At 37.7% G+C, this 13,728-nt stretch overlaps 1 pseudogene; it reads right to left on the reverse strand.

The window, feature by feature from the left end:
* Positions 1-595: 595 nt before the first annotated feature.
* On the reverse strand, positions 596-1,529 carry LOC121464825 (annotated as a pseudogene).
* Between the last annotated feature and the right edge of the window lie 12,199 nt (positions 1,530-13,728).

Below are 13,728 nucleotides of genomic sequence, written 5' to 3' on the forward strand. Positions count from 1 at the left end.
ACATACTCTTCCTAAAGGACAGTATTAATTCACAATTCAATAAGCTGTGAATACTAGTTCCCCATACTTCTACTCACAACAGCATTTGATAACCACTGTCCTTTTTATAATGACCATTCTACATGGGGAGTGAATAGGTGCTTTGTTTTGGTAAAATTGGATGTTCTTAAAACATTCCAAGACTTTGAGATCACTTGGTCCCATGTGAATATTAGTCACTTAAATGAGCAAAGTCCAAATTCCAACATGTTACAAGTATTCAATATACTCAAGCTTTTAATAATGAAAAGAAACAAAGCAAAAAACTTGAGCAAAGGAATTCATTTGTGTTAATTTTGTAGAAACAATACATCAAAAGCAGCACAAATCATATCCATATTACAGTACACTCAAGTATAACTCAGGTTGCATTAGCATTGCAATTCATTTTCTATTACCTGACATTAAAATTATGAACTGTGGTGATGTGAATTAAACATGTTAATGAATTGTCAGGTAGGTATGATATGTGTGTGGTACACTTTATATTTTTCAAACACAACAGTGCTCTATGACATTCTGCAGGAGAAGGGAAAAAGAAGTAGTGAGAAAAATATCAAGTTTTTATGAAAGAGAATGTCCCAAAGACTCTTGTCATGGCCCCCAGGACCTCCTTATTCCTCAGGCTGTAGATAATGGGGTTGAGCATGGGGGTGAGCATAGTGTAGAAGACAGCAAGACTCTTATCTTCTGTGAGAGAACGGAAACTCCTAGGTTGAAGATAAAGGTAGGCAAAAGGTGCATAGTAAAATGTCACCACAGTTAAGTGAGTTGAACATGTGGTGAAGGCCTTTTTCCTTCCCTCTTTTGAGTGCATATGGAAGACAGCAAAAAGAACCCGGCCATAGGAAGTTGTGATGCCAAGGAAAGGGAACAGAAGAATCACAAAGGTGCTCACAAATACTATGTACTCATAAACCCAAGTGTCCATACAGGCCAGGGGAAGCATGGCTGGGACATCACAGAAGAAATGGTTAATGGACCTGGAATGGCAGTAAGGAATGTGAAAGGCATAGATCGTATGTGCTAAAGAGTTAGTGGAGCCAAGTGCCCAGGACCCTATAATCATGTTCAGGCACATTGTCTTGCTCATGCGAATGGGATAATGAAGAGGGTGGTAGATGGCAACAAAACGGTCATAAGCCATGGAAGCCAGGAGCAAGCCCTCAGAACCTGCCATGGTCATAAAGAAAAAAGCTTGAGCTCCACAGCCCAGGAAGGTGATGCTTTTCTGGCCAGAGAGGAAGTTAAATGCCATCTTGGGAACAATGGCAGAGATATCTATCAGGTCCATGAGAGAGAGTTGACTGAGGAGATAGTACATGGGGGTATGGAGCCTGGGATCCACATGAATAAGGTGGATCATTGTTGAGTTTCCAAGCAAGGCCACAAGGAATATGGAAACGATGAGTAGCAAAAGCAGTAAGCCAACTTAGTTTTGTGGAAACAACCCTAGCAAAATCACTTGAGCTCTGATTCCATTTCTCCATTAAAATGTATTGCTTTACCTTTCTTGAAAGGGGAACCTGAAAGTAAAACATACTTAACAGATGAAATAGAAAAAGAGAATAAAAAGGAACTGGCTTGTAATGAATGCTTGCACTGAATTGTTCTTCCTGGAGTACCGTCCTTCTGTTGAACTTATTTTGAAATATGAGCTGAATGTTTCTTATGTCTTATCTCTGGCCAAGTTCTTGATACAGAAATACTTGTATGATCAATTTAAAATCAAGAATAGCAACATTAGTAAGATAGCTCACACATTTTATCATAGATAACTCCATGCAAGACCATTACTGTAGGCCATCACCTACATTACAAAGCTAAGAAAGCCTCTATGGTCTGCATCACTTGCTTCCTGGCACTGTTCCCCTAAATGGTCATACTGCATGCAGTCAGATCCCAGTGACCTGGTCATTGGTGCTCTGCCTCTTGAATCCTCTAATGAATCTTTGCCTTTCCTGAAAATAACCTCCACTCACAATTCACTGTTCTGTAATGAACAGGTGTTATATGTGCTCAGATCCAAACTAATCATAGCTGCTCTTTGTATATACTTACATACATAAGGGATTCTTTGGCCTTTGTAAATTTTACTGTTATGAATTGAATATACCTGAATATACACAACTATAGTGTTTATGGAACAAAACATAATAAATGTCACATGTTACATAGAATGTGTTTTTGTTATATTTTCAAATTGTGAATGGTATGTCCAAATTGTATGAATGTTGCTTATATGCATTGTTTTTTCCTCTTATGTTGAAATTCTGTTGTTTTTTTTTTACTCCACTAGCAGGAATAAGAAGCCCTTAAAAGCCTGTTAATTTGGGAAGAAAATGTGTAGTAGCAAACGCTAGACTTTCTGCTTATCAATATTTCAAACGTTGTTAAGCTTTTACTCATTTATTTATGTGCACTTATGGAGTATATGCTTGCTATGGTACTTGTATGAGAGATAGAATATTATTGACACTCAGATCATCAGATTGGAAGCAAGTATCATCACTTGCTGAGCCAAGCAAATTAATGCCTTGTTCTTATTTAATAATTATCTGTTTCATATGTATTTTAATTGCACTCATTAGACTTATTTATCTGAGGAAAATAAAACAAAAGTATTATTTGTATCTAAAATAAATGAATTAAAATAACAATAAAATTAATACTTGTTTATTGCATAAATATAAGTATATATTCCTAAATATATAAATACAACATCTTCAGATTATATAATGGTACAGGTATGTGTATGTTCACAATAATGAACTTTTAGTATTGAATACCAAATTGAATTTGCAAGAAAGCATGAAGAATAAATGGTAGAGCCTAGATAAACAAAATGAAAAAATGGATCTGGTATAACTATATTATAATCTGAAATATCAAAATATTATCTAAAAAGAATCAAATGAATAATTGTTTCCACCAAAATAATGATTTCTACTTTTATATGGTCAGTCCTCTGTGTATAGCTTGGCCCCCAGTAATAGTGTCTCCTATTGCTGTTCAGTGTCATCTGATTCTTCTCCACGCACTAGCAAGCATTCTAAATCCATAAGTATGATTTATTATCTCTCCAACATACATGTTCGTTCTTCTCTCACCTGTCCTCAGTTTGAAAGTCCATGCTTTATATGTGTGTACCATTATATGTGGGAGAAATACTGAAGACAGAGCCTCAAAAGCTTACTGGCCTGAGTACTAATGTTGGATAACTATTAATTTTCAACACTAAAGACAAGCAAATGGTACTTGGCAAAAATTATTCCTATTTGGTAATAGATCACTTAGCATTCTCTATGCCTGTGGGGTGCACAAAAACAATGTAAAACAGTTTGTGACAGAAATGCACTTTTATGATTATCTGATAAAGAGATGCAACTAGGGGTGGAAATGCAAGAATGGGGCAGGTGTACAGAACTACTTGGCACATAGTAAACTTGGTACCAGAACAATCCTGCGCTTCCTTATCACCTTTCAAATATAAATGCTTAGAAACTGATTGATAAACATGAAGTATAAATAAAAAACAAAATCACCAACTTTATTATATACCTTCAAAACACCTTCAATGTGCCTATTTGCCTACAAGCTCTGTTCATTAAGTCATGCAATATCATGTAATCTGTAGCACAAATTAAGATGGTGATGCCAATAATAGACAGACAAGCAAAAACATTTGACATAATTTTACATAATAAGTCCTCGTATGAGAAAAATGTATACAAAGAAAAAGAGACAGATGGACTGGAGCCTGCCCCAAGCCACTGTGTGTGCCTCCATGTAAGCATGTATCTGTGAAGTAAACTTCTCTAATGAACAAGGAAAAGGCCTGGGAGGGAAAGTCAATAAGGACAGAAGCAATGAGAATATTGGTTGTGAAGGGCAAATGCCAGGGCAATTGTATAGAAGGGAAAGGACTTGGATTCTGATCTGAATAAGATGGTAGACCAGGGAGAGCAATGTGCCCTTAGGTACGTTCCTCACCATATCCAGGATGTTCTTGTTCAGAAAGGAACTGTGATGCAGACCACGCAGAGAATAATAATTAGATGGAAGAAGAACTTCTGGTTAGTGATCTGGATATGAGAAAAAGAGCCACAGGTCCCAAAAAAAAACCACGCACACATGGACTCGTTACAACAGTGGGCTGCCTACCTGAACAAAGGCTCCTGACTGATGATTCACTGATGTTTACTCCCTGGAACAGCACTTAGTTACAGCATACTCTCATCCTGTGCAGCTGATAAAATGAAAAGAACATCACTCTTAAAAAGGATAGATTACAATTGCTCATATTGACAGAGCTGATAGCATAATTTTTAAAAATCAGTCTTCTGCATTATAACTTGTAAATAAAAAGGAACCTCATACAGGTACGTTCTTTTACAGCCTTGAACAAAGATTTAACTGCAGAGGAAAGAACATTCCATAGGTTCTCTCCAGAGGTGTTTCTTTTTTTTTTTCATCTTTTTTTTATTGAGAAAAGGAAAAAAAAGAAAAAAGTTTCTGCCTCCTCCCAGCCTCCCATTTCCCTCCCCCTCCTCCCACCCTTCTTCCCCTCCCCCCACTCCTCTCCTCCTCCCTCTCCAGTCCAAAGAGCAGTCAGGGTTCCCTGCCCTGTGGAAAGTCCAAGGTCCTCCCACCTCTGTCCATGTCTAGGAAGGTGAACATCCAAACAGGCTAGGCTCCCACAAAGCCAGAACATGTAGTAGGGTCAAAACCCCGTGCCATTGTCCTTGGGTTCTCATCAGCCCTCATTGTTCGCCATGTTCAGAGAGTCCGGTTTTATCCCATGCTTTTTCAGTCACAGTCCAGCTGGCTTTGGTGAGCTCCCAATAGATCAGCCCCACTGTCTCAGTGGGTGGGTGCACCCCTCGTGGTCTTGACTTCCTTGCTCATGTTCTCCCTCCTTCCGCTCCTCATTGGGACCTTGGGAGCTCAGTCCAGTGCTCCAGTGTGGGTCTCTGTCTCTATCTCCATCCATCACCAGATGAAGGTTCTATGGTGATATGCAAGATATTCGTCAGTATTGCTATAGGATAGGGTCATTTCAGGTTCCCTATCCCCAGCTGCCCAAGGAACTAACTGGGGACATCGCCTTGGGCTCCTGGGAGCCACATTGGGGTGAGTGAGTGCTGCAGCAGCCCAGAACAGGGAACTCAGACGTTCCGGAGGTGTTTCTAATAGCCCTCTTTGAACATGAAGTCTGTACTACTTGTCACACAATTGTTTGTGATAAAAGGAATGTACCTGTATATGCTCTTAGGTCATTTCTCTCTGGTTCGTAAACATGCTTTGGGAACAGTTACAGCAGAAATTACTTGCTCCCAATGTTTATAAACTGTCATGTTGGCAGATAATTTTAGGAAATAGCTATTTTCAGGAGGCCAGATACTTGGAACTTAAGGTTTAATATCTAAAACATTGAGTCAGAGCCAACGATCTCTACGTTGATAACCAGACAATTTCAGTATTTGGTGTGGGCTTAATTTCATACAGAGTCGTAAAAAGGATTGTATTTTTATTATGTTTTAACTTTAAATCTTCCAGTGGCTGCAAGACAGATGTAATGTTAGTGTGTCCCTTGATCATTCCAAAAGCCATGAAAAACACAGTTATTTAAAGCTCTGTCATGGAGATTTGATTATATAGGAGTGTTACAATTTCAGTAAGCTAGACTATTTTTTTTTCCAAAGTCACAGGTGTGTAATCACTACAGGGATGCACAGGCAGCAAGAAATCCACAGAGCACGTGATCAAACAGGTAATTGAACATCTAAGTCACTTCTTAATCTTAAAAACTCTATGTGACTCTGGAGAACATGTACCTCAATGAGCAGTCTGTACTCTGCATATATTAGGTCCTGCAGAAGTGTCGATATCTTTCCTCTATTCCACATCTCTCAGAAAAGTCAAGACCAGAAAAACTCAGTCTCTTAGTTATGGTCACAACCTACAAAAACAGTACATTGTAGAATTTAAGCATGTTTACATCAATTCTCTTACTTAGAATTTTAAAGTAACATGGAAATCATACATCTAGAATCTCTCCTAGTTATTCTAACCCAAACCAACTATGTTTGATAATGTTTTCTGGATGTAGTTTATCCAATTATCTTATACTTGTGCTTGTATTTGTGGGAAAATGTACCTTTACATTAAAGCAGTTCCCTGCAGACAGTCTGTGCGTTTTGAGAAGTCTTCACCTTCCCTGTTTGTTCAAATCCCCTGCCAAGTACCCCAAAAGATCATCTCACTGTGTAGCACCCTCAACTGAAGGATGGAAATTTGATTCTTATGCAAGAGCCCCTCTTCCACCACAATAACAGAAAAGAAACGTTTGAGAATTATCTATTAGTCATATATTCTTGATGAAACCAAGAGAAGATCATTAATCCTCCTGAAATTCCAGCTCATTTCTCAGATGATGCATCATTTCTTACTAATTATTTTTAAATGAAACACAAGAGACATTTTAGATTCATTTCCCACAGACTATATTAGTGAAAAGCAGAATGACAATGCTATCTTTTATAAGCACAACCTTGCGTCACCAAGACTCAGATGTTTCTCTCTTTCCTCTAATTGATCCCTTGTCTCTAAATCTACAGAGACAAAACCTTGGCCATTTCTCCTGACTTGACTGCTCTGAGGTAGCTCAGTTATAAATTTCTTAGAGAAATAAATATGTGACAATTGCCATTCCTACAATTACAAAATGCCTGAAAATAATCTAAGGAGGGTAACTGCATTCTTTCAGAAATGGACTGAATTACTCCATAATATGACTTGAAACTTGTGAAGGATGTTAGTCAATATGTACTAATGTACCTCATTTATAAAATCTTGGCTCTAGAGGGGTACACATATACTGAGACATTGACCTAGGCAGAAACTCTACTTTAGTCACAGGTTGATGCAGAGGTCTTGTGGTAAAGTGAATATTTAGGATGACAGACCCACCACTGATTAGAAAAACAAATTGATCAGACTTCAAAACATGAAAGATTGTGACCTAATCTTAAAATTTTCTACAATTTGAGGGATGTTCCAGGAGCAAGCAGAGAGGTTGCATGCTATGTGCATGTGGAGTGTCTATACAGAAGCAGCAGGACTTTTTTTCTTTTCTTTTTTATTAATTTTTTCATTTATTTTACATACCATCCACAATTTCTCCTCTGTCCTCTCTTCCTGTTCCTTTCTACCATTTCCCATCTACCCCTATTTACTCCTCTTCCATTCAGAAAGGGTCAGGCCTCCCATGGGAGTCAATATAATATTGCATATCAAGTTGAGGCAGGATCAAGCACCTCTCCCTGCATCAAGACTGGGCAAGGCATCCCAGCATGGAGATCAGGTTCCAAAATAAAAAAGTTTCATGTGCTAGGGATAGGTCCTGATCCCACTGTTACCAACCTCACCAACAGACCAAGCTACAAAACTGCTACCCACATACAGAGAGCCTAGGTCAGTCCCGTACAAACACCCTAACTGTTAGTTCAGAGTCCATGAGCTTATAAGGAGCTCAGGTCAGCTCTTTCTTTGGGATCCCCATCTTCATCTTGACCCATACGGCTTATACAGTATCTCATCCCTCTCTCAAGTTGGACTCCCAGAGCTAAGCCCAGTGCTTGTCTGTGGAACTCTGTGTCTAATTTCATCATTCAAAGATGAAGGCTCTCTCATGACAATTAGGTGGTCACCAATCTGATTACACAAAGAGGCCAGTTGAGGCACACTCTCCACCATTTCTAGGAGTCTTAGCTGGGTTCTTCTTTGTGGATTCCTGGGAATTTTCCTAGCATCAAGTTTCTCCCCAACTTCATAATGGCACCTTCTATCAAAATATATATGCATATATCTCTTTCGTTGGTCCCTACTCCATCCCTCCCCCAAGTCAACCATCTCATTTCCTCATGTTTTCATCCCCTATCCTTTCCCCTCTATGGCCCCTTGCCCTCAGTTTACCCAGAATATCACATCTATTCCCCCATCCCCAGAGCGATCCATGTGTTCCTCTTAGGGTTTTCCTTGTTACCTAGCTTGTCTGAAACTGTGGATCTGGTTAACATCTAGTAACCACGTATGAGTAAGCACATACCATGTTTGTCTTTCTGGGTCTGGGTTACCTCACTCAGTGCAAATTTTATGTTGTCATTGTTTTTACAGTGGAGTAATACTCCATTGTGTAAATGTACCACATTTTCTTTATCCGTTCTTCTGTTGAGTATGAGACAAATAATAAAAACCCAGAGACAGATATTTGGGTTCAATCTGAACATCAGAAAAGGAAAGCAGCCAAGCCACTAGAGAGTTCTTACATGTACAAAATCTTCAGATTGAAAAGAACAAGCTCCTGTCTCAACCTGCTTAAATTCCTCTCTTGTGTTGTTATTAAAAGTATGTACTGCACCAGCACTGTCAAGCCTCTGTGGCTAACTAGTGTGCCTGCTGAGATTAAAGATGTGAACTACCACTGCCTGGCCTGTATGACTGACTAGTGTGGGTGCTGGGCGTAAAGGTGTGTGCCACCACTGCCTGGCCTGTATGTCTGAGTAGTGTGGCTAGCTTTGCACTCTGTTCTTCAGCCAATTTAGTAAAATAGAAATAAAATATCACTATATTTCTCCTTTTGTCTAAAATAAAAGAGAAAACTATAAGACATTATATACAGGCAATAAGTACATCAAAAATGTTTCATCCATTTGCATTTGACAGATTCAGAAAAAATTCTTCATATGTATCTTATCTTTTTTTTTTGTTTTTTGTTTTTTTTGTTTGTTTGTTTGTTTTTCGAGACAGGGTTTCTCTGTGGCTTTGGAGCCTGTCCTGGAACTAGCTCTTGTAGACCAGGCTGGTCTCGAACTCACAGAGATCCGCCTGCCTCTGCCTCCCAAGTGCTAGGATTAAAGGCGTGCACCACCACCGCCCGGCTATGTATCTTATCTTATTGAATCCTAAAGATTGTACCTAAGTCATTTTCTATTCTAATTTGTATTATCAAATTGCCTTTATTGTCTCTCAACTTTTTATACTTTACTTTACACTTCTTTGGTGAATTTCGTTTCTGAGTCTGGTAAACAAGTAAAACTATAACTATCTAGTCTTCAACTACCTCCAACACCTGAGAAGAAAATAATCTTAACTGAGTAGTCAGGAAGTACAAGCAGGTGACTTTCAAAAAAAATGTGAGAAATGGCAGAAACATCTGACCACCTGGACAGTCACACAAAGATCTTCTGAAGTATTGGAGCATCCATCCTCAGCATAAAAGCCTAGAATATTCAACAAATTTTTCTGTCAAGCAGTTCAGTCCCACCCTGTCTTGACAAGGTTTGGCAGTCAAGGCAAGAGAACTTTCTCACCCAGTGATTTGCTTTTGCCACAAGGAAAGTAAACTCCATGTGGAGTAATTTTCATGTCCATCATCTTCTCTGAAGTAGATTGGTGCTGCCAGGAGCAGACATGTCTAATGGGCCAGGCAGTGTTTAAAAGAATACAGTTTCCGTGTAATTATTTCTGGGCGCAAGCTAGCCAGGTGGTGGGACGCAGCCCAGCCCGCCGCTCCTATTACAACAGTAATAATAACTTTTGAGAACTAGACACTATTAAATGAGCTGTATAGATACAATACCTGCAATAAGATTAGAAACATATGTACAGTATGGTGTAATGGAATCAATCTCAAATTTGTAACAATATGCAAATTTGTATGCAATATACAGAAGTCCAATCCAATGCAAAATATTCAAAACTAGTAGTTGCTATTTAAAAGTAGTTTCAATAATATACCTTTTTATCTTATTTTATCTATATCCTCCCACTTTTCTTCAGAATAGATTCTATAATCTACCCTTTTATCTTATCACATCTATATCCTCCTGTTTTTTTCAAAACAAGAACTCTGAATCTAATCTTCTTTGTTCAACTTCCCTCTTGAAAGTAACCAATAACAACTTGTTTTTAAAAAAAAACTCCTAAGCAGCAATAAATATCCATAACCCATTGAAAGACCAAAAACTTCATATCTAACCTCTCAGGAATGGAGCATTGTGTTCTTAAATTTTACTTCCTGCTGTCTGGGGTGATGTCATCTTTAGGGAGATCCTGAAAAGAAATATTTGGGTTAATTGTTCCAGTCCTGAGAGTTCTGTCATTTGTTGTCCATGTAATGGGAAACTTCAGGGCTTGTCTAGTGTGGGAGGTTCTTTTGTCTGTGTGCTGCTTTTCTTTGTTAATGAACAAAGACTCTGCCTTGGCCTGTTGATAAGGCAGAATTTAGGTAGGCAGGGAAGGCAGAACTGAATTCTGGGAGGAAGAGGGTGGAGTCAGAGAGACACCATGGAGAAGCCAGAGTCAGACATGTCAGATCTTTACCAATAAGCCACTGCCACATGGCAATATACAGATTACTAGAAATGGGTTAAACTAAGATGTAAGATTTAGCCAATAAGAAATTAGCGCTAATGGGCCAAGCAGTGATTTAATTAATACAGTTTGTGTGTGGTTATTTCGGTTCCAGGGCAGCCAGAAAAAAACAAGTGGTTCCCCCAACATTTGTCTCAAGTCTTGGCTACAGTACTCTGTGAGGCTGGATCATCTCAGCTAGGCACCTCAAAATTGTTCTGAGCAGTTTGTAGTCCAAAGCCAATCTTTAGGTGGTGTTTTTCAGCTTAGTGGTGCTATCATAAGTTCTGGAGGAATCATCATTGTGGGGTCCCTTCCTCTCTTTTGAGATTTCAGAAGTCACACTTAGGCATGTTTATGACTCAGTGCAGAAAACTGATAGAGACTCAAACACGAAATCATGTAGAGGAAGGTAGATGAAATTTTTTCTGGAATTAGTACTCAATATGCCCTTTAACATTATTACTATATATTTTTATATTAATCTTACAAATTTGGAGATAATATTTATACCCTAAGAAAAGTTGTTAAACAGTCAGTATAAAACCAAAGAATTGTGGAATTAGAGACAATAAAATAGTCCATAAATTTTGTTCTTCTTCTGTCCCATATCAGGTGGCTCTTCTGACATGAGACTGATTTTGGATTTTCATTAATAAGCATGCTTGGGTTTAGAGAAAGAGAGAGCAACACTCAAAGCCAACTTTGAACTTTAACTGAACCAGTACTACAAAAAAAGATCATTTATATTATATGTCTATAATGAACAGCAGAAACAAATATTTGAGATTTATAAAATTTTATCCTTTTGAAAATATGTATGCCAAAAGATCAATTTACTCTTTTTCTTGGGACATTTTTTTCTGGATGATTTTTCCTTTTTCTTCAGACCTCTCATTTGTCCAATGGTCTTCAATTTCCTTAGCTGGATACTTTTATTCTTCTGAAAAGAAAGAAACAAAACCCTTCCCTAACGATAGATTGGGGCACATTCTCTTTTGGCAAGTTATATCTGATCAAATGAAAAGCATTTGTTAGCTTTATAGGTTAGTTTAGATTAAACGGTCATGCTGTTTGATAAGCTACCATCTCCTCTAATTAAGAGGTGTCTCTGATTCAAATAACATCTTTATCAATTATGATGGTATCCATAGTTTTTATTGTCCTGTGGAAACAAAAGCAAAACCCTTCCCCAATGTAACACATGTTCTGGTTTCCATTCTGAGGTCAATACATCTTTAAAGTATACTGACTGATTTATTTCCACAGTTTTATCTACTATCCAATGTCTCCATGACTGTTGTTGCTTTCTCATTGGCATTTAGAAAATTCAAAGTTAATAAAACATTATGCAATCTATTTCTGGGGGTCTTTATCATCACTTTCTATTTATTTAACATATACCTTAATGTTTGATTTGAACTTTCTATAACATCCTGCCCTGTAGGATTGTGTGGGACATCTATAGCATGTTTTATACTATCATAAACAAAAACCTGTTTCTTTTTCTTACAAACATATGCTAGAGCATTGTCTATCTTTATTTGTATAGGTATACCCATGACGGCCATAGCTACTAGCAAATGTGGGATTACAGAATCAGCCTTTCCCAAAGTCAAAGTCGTTGCCCATTGAAAACCTGAATAGATATCAATGGTGTGGTGCACATATTTTAGTTTTTCAAATTCTACAAAATAAAACACATTCATCTTCCAGATTTAATTTCCTTTGAGTAACATTTGGGTTACTTCTTGTAAGTAGTAGTGTTTGGTTGCATAAAGAACATGTAGAACATTTCCTTATAATTTCCTTGGCTTGTTGCCACATGATGGAAAAGTATTTTTTAATTTTTCCTATTGACAGGACATTTTATATGAAAGTCAGAGACCTCTATCACATTTCCAATCAATAATTGATTGATTTCTGCATTACCTTGTTTGTGCTAAAGGACCTGGAAGATCTGTATGGGATTGCATGTGTGTTACATATGTTGAATGATTCCTATTCCTGATTATATCTAATAACTGAATAAATAATAAAGTCAATTCTGTATAATCTGGTATAAATTTAGCAGTTTCAATATACAGAACAACTCTTTCTTCATATTGTGAATCTGTATCTGTGTTGAGAGATTCTTTAAAATTCATTAGTACCATGAAAATAGCATATAATTCTGACTTGGACAGAATCATAACGTCTTAGATCCACTTTTCTTAAATTCTCTGACTTGAAACCTGCCTTACCTGATTTATTTGCATCAGGATAAAATGTGGTATTTCCAGATATTGGTGTTTCCCATAAAATTTGAGGAAGGACCCAGTTAGTTCTCTTTACAAATTGAATTCTCTTGCTTTGGGGATATTTGTTATTAGTCTCTCCCCCCAAAAAATTAACACAAACTCTTTGCAATGGTTCACCTTCTGCCCATAATTTGTCAATTTCATTATTAGTGAATGGTTCTACAATTTCTGCTGGGTCTATTCCTGCTAGTTGACAAAGTCTCAATTTTCCTTTTGATGGAGGTGGGGGTTCTTTGAACTTCCCACAGGGCAGGGAACCCTGATTGCTCTTCTGGCTGAGGGGGGGGGGACTTAATTGGGGGAGGGGGAGGGAAATGGGAGGCAGTGGCAGGGAAGAGACAGAAATCTTCAATAAATAAATAAATTTAAAAAAAAACAAAAAAAGAAAAGTTTAACTCGGAGACCTTTTCCACATATGTTTTTAATTTTTTACTTGGTTTATGTGGGAGGGAAAAAGGTCCACTCTAAGATATCTTTCCTCCGCTTAAAATTCATATTGGGGAATGTTTAGAGGGTATTATGGCCAGAATGCAGAATTCAGTTAAGCTTTGGATCCACATAATCCTGCTGTGCCTTCTATAATTTCTCTTCAATAAAAGCCAATTTTCTCTCAGCTTCAGATGATAATTTCCTGGGATTATGTAAATCCTTATCACCATCAAAGGCTTTGTTTAAATTAACAAGTTCATCAGGTTTTATCTTTAATTGCTCTGGGAAGGAGTTTCCTCAATGATGGCAGGAAGTTATTGAACTGAATTTAGAATAGGGCCTGAGAGCAATCCCTAAAGGAGTTTTATAAAGGCAAAGATGGTCTTGAATGTCTCTTGTTGATCTACATTCACTAGCCCAATGTTTGCCTTTGCCACATCTTCAGCATAATCAAGAAGTGACAGGCATTCTGCTTAGAATATGTTAAGAAAAAAAAAACATTATTTCTAGGATCACCCTGTTTATAATCCCATTTAAGGTGACA

This window comes from Microtus oregoni, unplaced genomic scaffold (assembly GCF_018167655.1).
Source record: "Microtus oregoni isolate MIOR12 unplaced genomic scaffold, Mior012 000029F_ref0000214, whole genome shotgun sequence".
Lineage (NCBI taxonomy): Eukaryota > Metazoa > Chordata > Mammalia > Rodentia > Cricetidae > Microtus > Microtus oregoni.